Below are 11,392 nucleotides of genomic sequence, written 5' to 3'. Positions count from 1 at the left end.
AATTAGGAAATCACAGTTAAAAGCCGTAAAAGGCACTGTAGATGTATGTGAAGTATTTCGGAAGTTTAGCGTGTAATAAGTGCAAATGTACCCATGTAGTTATACAAATATATATTTGTATGAATATATAAGTCAAAACTCATCTACACTGGCAATCACATCTATGCATGCATACATGTAAACGTGTATACATACATATACAAGGATGGGCTAGAAAAATTCATTGGCTGATTATGAAGGAGCGATGCTAGAGCTGTGAAATCTTGCATGCATTAATTTCAACTCTTTTTATTAATAACTGCATTGTTATTGTTATTGGATACAGGTTCAGTCAAGAGTGTTTTCATGTCTGGAAACAGACGATAGTCAGACTGTGACCAAATCGGGAGAATAGGGACGGTGATCAATCAGTTCAAAGCCACAGTCACGTACAGCATCCATTGAAACCAAAAACTTGTGTACTGGAGCATTGTCTTGATGAAGTAAGACCCCTTTCGTCAGTTTTCCAAGCCGTTTGGCCTTGATAGACTTTTGTAACTACCTCAGCAAGTTGGTATAGTACTCTTCATTGATGGTGTGACCCTTTTGAAGATAGTAAAAAAAAACAATACCTTCTGCATCGCAAGAAACAGGCCATCACCTTCCCTGCATACGAAACACTGTTGGCCTTATTTGGAGCAGGTGAGGAGGAGTGTTTCGACTGCAAGAATTGTCTCTTTGTCTCTAGTTCAAAATAATAAAGCCAACACTCATCGTAGCTTAGAAAACACTCAAGGAAACCAGCTGGATCTGTCTGAAATAATGTCAGCTTTTCTCGTGATGTGATCAACCTGGTACGCTTTTGATCAGGAGTTAGGATACGTGGCTCCAGCCGAGCAGAAACCATCGTCATGCCAAGTTCATTGTGCACAATATTCTCAACTCTCTCACGTGATATGCCAATAACATTGGGTCTTTTATTTATAGTCAATCGCCTGTCATCCATCACCATGTGGTGAACATGATCAATGTATTCCTCGGTGGTGACAATTTCAGGACATCCAGAACTTGAATCACCTTCAAGACTCTCCCTTCCCTTCATAAATCCATCCGCCTACTTTTGCTCTGTTGATGAAGCTAGAGCGTTATTCCTTAATACAGAAACCATGTCAGCATGAATACCCTTGGGAGTTAAGCCGTTCTTCTTCAATTATTTGATGACGCCTCGATACTAAATTTTGACTATTTTCAAGAGAAATCGCTACCAGTTAATTTTGAAGTCTTCTTTGAACAGTCAGATGTCAGTTTATCTGGAAAGAAACAATGCATCTATAAATAAGAAGAGTTGAAATTAATGCATGCAAGATTCCACAGCTCTAGCACCACTCCTTCACAATCAACCTATAAACATTTCAAAGCCACCCTCGTTCTAACACACTCTTTTACTCTTTTACTCTTTTACTTGTTTCAGTCATTTGACTGCGGCCATGCTGGAGCACTGCCTTTAGTCGAATCAAATCGACCCCATGACTTATTTTTTGTAAGCCTAGTGCTTATTCTATCGGTTCTCTTTTGCCGAACCGTTATGTTACGGGGACCTAAACACACCAGCATCGGTTGTCAAGTGATATTGGGGGGACAAACACAGATACACAAATATATACACACACTCACACACAAATATATATATAGTATACATATATACGACGGGCTTCTTTTAGTGCTATAGTAGAAGATACTTGTTTAAAGTGCCGTGTAGTGGGACCGAATCCGAAACCACGCAGTTTGTAAAGCGAGATTCTTAACCACGGAGCCATACTCGTGCCTATACACAAGAATTTTTTCCTTCTATTTCCATCTTTCTTAATTTTGTTCTCATCCCTGCCATGAAAAGGGAACTATGAGAAAAGCAGAGATAATAATGTTCTTTTCCAGAACGACTTCAATGTACATTGATTTTATTGGGGGGTACCTATTCCGAGAACATATTTTATTGGCGTACCTATACCTAAAAATATCCTTTTTCTATACCACGTGGAGATAGATTGGCCCCCGAAAACTGAGACTACGAGAACCGATGGTAGCTCAAATGATAAGCTGACTCGTATTGCTTTATAAATATTAAAAAAAACTTTTATCACTCTCCACCCCGCTATTGAATATTACATGTGCTATGATAGTTTTCATGTTGCTTATCAAACATGATATCGTATGAGTATGTGTGCGTTGTATGCTTTGTGTGTGTATCTGTCTGTGTGTCGGTCTGTCTGTTTGAATCTATTCTTTTATTTTTTTACTCTTTTACTTGTTTCAGTTATTTGACTGCAGCCATGCTGGAGCACCGCCTTTAGTTGAACAAATAGATCCCCAAGACTTATTCTTTGTAAGCTTAGTACTTATTTTATCGGTCTCTTTTGCCGATCCGCTAAGTTACGGGGACGTAAGCACACCAACATCGGTTGTCAAACACACAAACACATATATATGTAAAATATATACGATGGACTTCTTTCAGTTTCTGTCTACTAAATCCACTCACAAGGCTTTGGTCGACCTGAGGCGATAGCAGAAGACACTTACCCAAAGTGCCACGCAGTGGGACTGAAACCGCAACCATGTGCTTGGTAAGCAGGCTACTTACCACACAGCCACCCGTGCACCTACGCGTGTGTCTATGCATGTGTATGTGGGGATGAGAGAGAGAAAGAGAGAGAGGAAAAGGCAGACTGATAGACAGACAGACAGACAGATAGATAGATAGCTAGTTAGACAGACAGACAGACAGACAGACAGACAGACAGACAGACAGACAGATAGATAGATAGACAGATTGATAGATAGATAGATAGCTAGAAAGATAGATAGATGGCGGGAATTGTAATCGAGCGGGAAAAGTACACATTGTAAACTTGAATAATATTATTTATCCAAAACCGAGTCTATGTGAGTCACGAGTCGGACTCTCTTGTTCGCATTCCCCCACATAAATCTAACTCTCTCTCTTTCTCTCTTTATTTCTATCACTGTTTCCCTCTCCTCTCTTCTCTCTCTCTCTCTCTCTCTCTCTCTCTCTCTCTCTTTATATATATATATATATATATATATATATATATTCAAACACACAGGCATATATGTATACATATGTACATGCACCCCCCCCCCACACTTATGAACATGTAAGTATGTATGTATATGTGTATATATACATGTTTGTTAATGCATATATATGCGCGCGTGTGTGTGCACGTGTGTGTGTACAATAGAGACACGCGCGCGCACATAAAATGAAAACAATGACTTTCAGCGGCGTCACCCCCCCCCCCCGCCCCGGCCACTTCCTCATCCCTTCCCACTCCACAACTCCAATGTAGGTTTATTCTGGTGCACGGTCGTGTCTTCTCCGCCTTGCAGCTTTCTGCAATCACGTGAACTATGTTTGATAATTACTTCTCATTTTACACGCACGCACGCGCGTGCACACACAGACACACATACCGCCACACACGCACGCACCGCCACGCACACAGACACATACACAGACACACACACACACATGCATACATATATACATACATGCTGCTCAGATACAATTTCGTAATGAATTTACTTTGTATTTTCCATTTTTTGTCTCCTTCGTTTTACTTAGGTCGTATCTAATGACAAGACACGACAAGAATAAACATAAACGGAACAAAGAAACTGCAATGGCGGCCTGAAAATCACAAAGCTTTCCACAAAACCGGTTAGATAATCCCAGGCTTAGATAATTTTTTAGTATTCGTCTTAACTAGTTATTGTCTCTGTTTATTTTTCATAAGCCAGGGATGATATATCATTGTTATCGCTTAAAATTTTTTGTTTGCCCTTTTGCTTTTGTTATTTATTATTTTTTTTTTTTTGCTTTTCCATACAAAGAGATTGGCAAAGAATGTTTTGTGGCTCTGTAGTTGCGGTACTTTGCGTTCTGAGTTCAAATCTCGCCGAAGTAACCAATTACTAATTTTTGCAGCTCATTTTTCTGGAGTGGAAACACTAGGGTATATTTACTATACCGATAGAACATCCTAGATGTGAGTGGTATTGTAATAGAAAAACTAAGACTAACTTTAACCTATATCTTCCTGGAGGGTTGGGATGGGTTGATAAAATTAAGTACCAGTGAAATACCATATGAAGTTGGACTGGAAAGTTCATTGGCCGACTCTGAAGGAGTGATGCTAGAGCTGTGAAATCTTGCATGCAATAATTTCAAAACTTCTTATTGATAATTTCATTGCTTCTTTCCAGGTAAACTGATAAATGACTGTTGAAGAGAAGATTGCAAGAGTAACTAGTAGCGACTTCTCTTGAAAACTGTCAAAATTTGGAATCGTCGTGTGATTAAGTACCTGAAGAAAAACGGTTTAGCCCTCAAGGATATTCATGCTGATATGGTTTCCATATTAGGGGATGACGCTCCAGTTTTATCAACAGTACAAAAGTGGGCAGATGAATTTAGGAGAGGAAGGAAGAGTTTTGAAGAAGACACAACGTCTGGATGTCCTGAAACCGCCATCCACGAGGAAATTATTGATCGTGTTCACCACATGGTGATGAACAGTAGGTGATTGAATATAAATCCAATAGCCAATATTATTAGCATATCCCGTGAGAGAGTTAAGAATATTGTGCACGATGAGGGTTTCTTCTTGTTAGGTGCTGCGTCTTCTGATACCTGATCGAAAGCGCACCAGGCTGATCACATCATGGGAAAATCTGACATTATTTCAGGCAGATCCAGTTGGTTTCCTTGGACGTTTCCTAACCCAAGATGAGTGTTGGGTTCATCATTTTGAGCCAGTGACAAAGAGACTATCTATGCAGTCGAAACACTCCTCCTCACCCGCTCTAAAGAAGGCGAAAGTAGTTTCATCTGCAGGGAAGATGATGGCCTCAGTTTTTTGGAAGGCAAAAGGTATTGTGTTTTCTGACTATCTTCAGAAGAATCACACCCTGAATGGAAAGTTCTATGCCATCTTGTTGAGGCAGTTACGAAAGGCTATCAAGACCGAACGGCCAGGAAAACTGACGAAAGTGGTTTTGTTTTATCATGATAATGTTCCATCACTTAAGCTATTGGTTTCAGTGGCTGCTGTGCATGGCTGTGGCTTTGAACTGGTTGATTACCCTCCCTGTTCTTCTGATTTGACCTCATCTGACTATCATCTGTTCTCGAACATGAAAAAACTCTTCGCTGCGAAGCAGCATCACATTGTTGATGATTTCATGTCTGCTGTCGATTATTTGTTTGAGTAGAAAGATGAAAGCTTCTTCTGCTTCTTCTGCTTCTTCTACGCCAACGTAGCTTTTGCAAGCGTTGCAAGCCAAAAGGAAATAATGAGCATTGGATAATTTCCGACAAAAAAGAACTGTGGAAAGGTAATGTTACAAAAAATAAATTCTTGTCCAAAGAATTTATCCAAAGAATTTATCTATAAACTTTTATAGGCGCAGGAGTGAATGTGTAGTAAGTAGCTTGCTTACCAATCACATGGTTCCGGGTTCAGTCCCACTGCATGGCACTTTGGGTAAGTGTCTTCTGCTATAGCCTCGGGTGACCAAAGCCTTGTGAGTGGATTTGGTAGACGGAAACTGAAAGAAGCCCGTCGTATATATGTATATGTATATATATGTATGTGTGTTTGTGTCTGTTTGTCCCCCTAACATCGCTTGACAACTGATGCTTGTGTGCTTACGTCCCCGTGACATAGCGGTTCGGCAAAAGAGAACCGATAGAATAAATACTAGGCTTACAAAGAATAAGTCCTGGGGTCGATTTGCTCGACTAAAGGCGGTGCTCCAGCATGGCCGCAGTCAAATGACTGAAACAAGTAAAAGAGAGAAAAAGAGGTTAGAGCAATGAAAGAAATGACGTAACGTAACAGAAAATGAAGAGGGTTTCATATTTCTTCGAAGGAGGAAGTAATGGAATCGTTGGATGATGTATGGTTGGATTTGTGCACTATCAACTGAAGTAGAACATATGGTAGTATGTACCTGGTGTTTAAGGTTGAAAATAGAACTGAAGAGGTAGGTTGAATTGGTGTACCACATTACTTCCACCACGTGGTGCAACGGTAAATAGGCAAACAAATAACGTTACGGTAAGGGACTGTACGTCTCAGTGTGTCATCACCTTTGAAGCACAGCACGGGCAAGTGGTGCATGTGAAGATTACCTGCGACAACGTGTGGAGGTTAGTTGCAACAACATGTAGAGGTTAATTACAATATCATGTGAAGGTTAGCTGCAGCATATGGGGGTTAGCTGCCATAACATGTGGAGATTAACTGCAATAACGTGTGGAGGTTAGCTGCAACAACACGTAGAGGTTAGTTTCAGCAAAATGTGGAGATTACTTGCAGCAACATGTAGTTGCAACGATATGTGCGATAACTGCGATAACATGTGGCGATTAACTGCAACAACATGTTGAGGCTAGCTGCAACAATATGAGGAGATTAGTTGCAACAGCATGTGGAGGTTAACTACAATAACATGTGGAGATTAGTTTCAACGACATGTGGAGGTTATCTGCAACAACATGTGGAGGTTAGCTGCAATAACATGTGGAGGTTAGATGCAGTGAAGTGTGGAGATTAATTCCAGCAACATATAGAGGTTAGCTGCAACAACATGTGAAAGTTAGTTGCAACAACATGTGGAGGTTAACTGCAATAATATGTGGAGGTTAACTTCATTAACATGTGGAGGTTAATTGCAATAAAATGTTGAGGTTAGATGCGTCAGTATTTGAAAGTTACTTGCAATAACATGTAGAAGTTATCTGAAACATGTGGAAATTAGCTGTCATAATATTTAGAGATTAACTGCAACAACATGTGGAGGTTAGCTGTAAAAATACGCGGAGGTTAGCTGCAATAACATGTGGAGGTTAACGGCAACAGCATGTGGAGGTTAGATGCAGTAACATGTGGAGGTAACCTGGAACATGTGGCCCTATATACGAACCAGTTTCTGATGGTCCATCAGCCCAGAAGGCTATCACGAAGTCGAATCCTTTAGTGGCAGGAGAGAAGTCATTAAGGCTGGTAGTGCTGGATGTGACTCATGGTTGTTATATGTTTGCTAGCAGAGATTATCCGAGTATCCTGTACCTGGAAGAAAAGGAAGAAAGCGGAAACGATATTGGTAAGAACAACATCATAAACGGCAGCAAAAGTAGAGTATTCAGACTAGTGATTGTCTATGCCTCGACAGGAGCGGAGCGGTTGAATGTCTTTTGGAGTCTAGAAGTCTTCTTGAGAATTTGAATTGTATGTTAAACACTTGATGCTTCGCAAACCTCTTCAGATGTTTCCTACTCCCTGACAGGTACCCATTGAATTTCTTGAATATGCCATTGTGAATATGGAACAACCACAGCAAGCCATCCAGATCGTATCTAGATAAATGTTTGTTAGGTTAGCAGACAAATTGCATAGAATAACAACAGTTTGGCGTAATCGGCTACAACGAGCGTAAACTTGTGATTTGCACCGACTGCATTGACAGAACACAGAAACAGGGTCCCAGTTACTGGGAGCTGAACGAATTTTTCCCCTTGCTTATGAAAACTCCACTGGCCACTGCCTGGTACTGCATCAGGGCATTTATCATCATCATCATCATCATCATCATTATTATTATTATTATTATTATTATTATTATTATTATTATTATTATTATTATTATTATTATTATTATTATTCCTCCGTAACACAGTGTAGGTAAAAATACCCCGGAGCCTTTAGTCATCTGTCAAATCACAACAAGGACCTCAGACAGATAATACTTTCCTTAAGATGTGCGCTTTGGCCATCAAGGCTGCTTTTTGCAAGACATCAATCTTGCATGGGATTTCCAGTTGCTTTAAGAAGTCTTGAAGTTTCAATGGGATTGAGCCCAACGCTCCGATCTCCACTGGTATCACTTTTACATTACCCTCTCGCATTCCAAACAATCTTGCCATTTCCGCTTTCATTTCGGAGTACTTGGGGATTTTTCCAACCCCTTTACTCGCAACATTCTTGTCATTTGGTATGGCTACATCAATGATCTGACAGTATTTGTCTCTCTTATTCAATATGACAATATCCGGCCGACGGTGTTCGACAACACGATCCGTCTGAAAATCATAGTCCCAGAGTATCATTACTTTTCCATCCTCCTGCATAAATTCACTTGGTATATGCTCATACCAGTTCTCTGTTACTTCATATTGGTATTTACGGCATAAGAGCCAATGGAGATACACACACACTTTATCGTGACGGTGCTTGTATTTTTTTGTGCAAAGCTCTCACATTCACCAACCAAGTTGATCACATTTTCCACACTCTTTCCACAGTGTCTGCATTTCTGGATGACAGAAGTTTTATCGATGTTATACATCACTGACTTCGTAGCGAGAGCCTGGTCTTGTGCAGCAATGATCAGGCTTTCGGTGGTGCACTTCAAATCACCTCGCTCAAGCCATGTCCACTATGCTGTATTATCCTTAACGTCTTATGTATTCCTTTCAAACTGTCCATGCATTCTCATTTCAAGAAGGTCTTCTTTACGCCTCTCAGCTCTTTGATTTCATCTGCATTTACACCCATATCTTTCGCGGCATATTGCAGCAGGTCTTCATCACTATTTATCAAATACTCGGCAAGCGTTCTCTTTTCACTCCTCATACAATGGTCTATACTAATTAGTCCTCTGCCACCATTCTTTCTTTTCATATACAGTCTGTTTACGTTTGCTTTAGGGTGTAGCGCCCCATGCAGCGTCATCAGCTTTCTTGTCCTTTTATCCAGTGTTGATATTTCCTCCTTAGTCCATTCGAGGATGGATGCACTATATCTGACCACCGCAACTGCCCAGATATTTATTGCGGTAATCAAATTTTTGGCATTCAGGCTGGATTTCAACACCACCTTCACCCTTTTTTGATACGCCTCACTGACCTTCACTTTCATTTCTCTGTGTATTATTATTATCATTATTATTATTATTATTAGTATTGTTGTTGTTGAGGTAAGCAGGTGGAATCGTTAGCACGCCGGGCAAAATGCTTAGCAATAATTTTGTTTGTCTATGTTCTGAGTTCAAATTCCGCCGAGGTCGTCTTTGCCTTTCATCGTTTCGGAGTCGATAAAATAAGTACCAGTTGAGAGTACTGGGATCGATGTAACCGACTAGCCCTTTTCCCCCAAATTTCAGGTCTTGTGCCTATAGTATTATTAGTACATTACTTTGTTAAGGTTATCTGCATACATATTCTATAGAAATCATAGCCAGCATTGACTTTTGTTGCTACGTTTCATATAGGAGCCGTCAGATGTAAAAAAAACAATGAGATCGAAGATGAGAAATGGGTAATGGGCATATATGCATATTTCCAGGCGTTTTTTCCCCTTCATCAGCACCCATCTAACCCCTTAATCATCCATGAACTCATTGCTTGAATAGCCACTAAGTATAGCGGTGTATAGTTATCGGATATACCAATTTACATATTAAATGCATTCCTGGAAGCTGGTACATGAATACTAATGACTTGTAGGTACATGGTATTTTGTTATGCAACCATGATATACTATAAAGTATATTAAATGTTTTTATAATGTTCAATAATGTGTTCTACTGTGTTAGCAGTGTGCTTTACATTACTTGTTAAGGTTATTTCTACAGATATTCGATAGAAATTATAACCAGCACTGATTATTATTACAGATCTACCCAAACAGAACTGATCTGGAACTAAACAACAACATGGGTGGATGTATTTCAATGCGTTTCATGCGGTATCTAGATGAAGTACGATAGAGGTGGCTGGAGAGATGGAATTGGGTAGGTTAGAGCAAAAGCTGGATAGGCTAGAATAAAAGTAGATGCTGACGGGTACCATGGTGTGGATACAGATCGCTGCTGTAAGCAATAGCAGCAACGTTTAAAATTTGACGAGAATCCCGTTAGGTTGCGATATTGTGTTAGGGTTTACTTCGTAAAACGTTGCTGGGAAGAATTGGCGAGGTGGGATGGGGGTGATGCGAGTTCCGCCAAAAACTGAGGTCTCGCTGATACCCTATACCGAAGACCAAATGTTCAAAGATATTTTGGTGATCTCGTCGAAAAGAAAGAAAAAAAAAAAGAAAAGAAAACAGAAGTCATAAATATATAATTTCTACATTAAGAAATAAAAATGAAAATACTACTACTACTACTACTACTGCTGCTACTACTACTACTACTACTACTACTACTACTACTACTGCTGCTACTACTACTACTACTACTACTAATAATAATAATAATAATAATAATAATGATAATAATAAATAAATAAATATATAAATAAATTAATAAAAAGAACATGATGACGATGATAATGATGCTGATGATGATGATGATGATGACGACGACGATGATGATGGTGATGAAGATGATGACGATTTCTTTTAATTGCCTCAGAGGCGAAGGATGACGGCGGTTGAGGGGTAATACAAAGACAGGAATAAATTGTTGGTGCCTACACATAATGAAATGATTAAGAAAAAAGAACTTTGTAATGTATACACGGTATACAATAAAAGAGGGGAAATAAAACATAGTATACAGCATTAAAAGAGGAAAAAGGGAGGGGGGCGATAATATTAAGAATAACAATTATAATTTGAAAAATTGGGACAACAATAACAATAATAATAATAATAATAATAATAATAATAATAATAATAATAATAATAATAATAATAATAATAATAATCCTTTCTGCTGGAAACTCAAGGCCTCAAATTTTGTGGGAAGGGATTAAGTCGATTATATCGACTGCAGTGCGCAACTGGTACTTATTTAATCGACCCCGAAAGGATGAAAGGCAAAGTCGACCTCGACGGAATTTGAACTCAGAACGCAGACAGACGAAAAAATAATAATGATTTCATTTATTTGCCACCAAGGCGAAGGGTGGGGGTGGGGGACAATACAAAGACAGACATAAAGTGTGGGGGTTTACATATAATGAAATGATAAAAATAAATAGATAAAAAATAAAAATAAATAAAAGCGTCAACAAACAGCACGCATTAAAACAGAAATGGTAAATTTGTCTACTGCAAGAGACGGTTATTCGAAACGATAGCAAATCCACTTTGCAGGTTGCCGAAAGCCATTAAGAAAAATGTAAGGACTGGCATGTTATTCTCATTATTATGTTGTTGCTACTGTGAAATAACCCGATTGATGTGTCTTAGGAATGGTAAGCAGTGACTGAAATACTTGGGTGGATTAGCAATCGAAGACCCAGCAGAGATGGTACACGAAGCAGCATGGTGCTTTAGATGAAAGTGGGCTGGGAAACTGCGAAACACACTTCCCACCTGTG

This window comes from Octopus bimaculoides, chromosome Z (assembly GCF_046866305.1).
Source record: "Octopus bimaculoides isolate indiv1 chromosome Z, ASM4686630v1, whole genome shotgun sequence".
Classification (NCBI taxonomy): domain Eukaryota; kingdom Metazoa; phylum Mollusca; class Cephalopoda; order Octopoda; family Octopodidae; genus Octopus; species Octopus bimaculoides.
Note: the sequence above shows the minus strand (reverse complement) of the source record.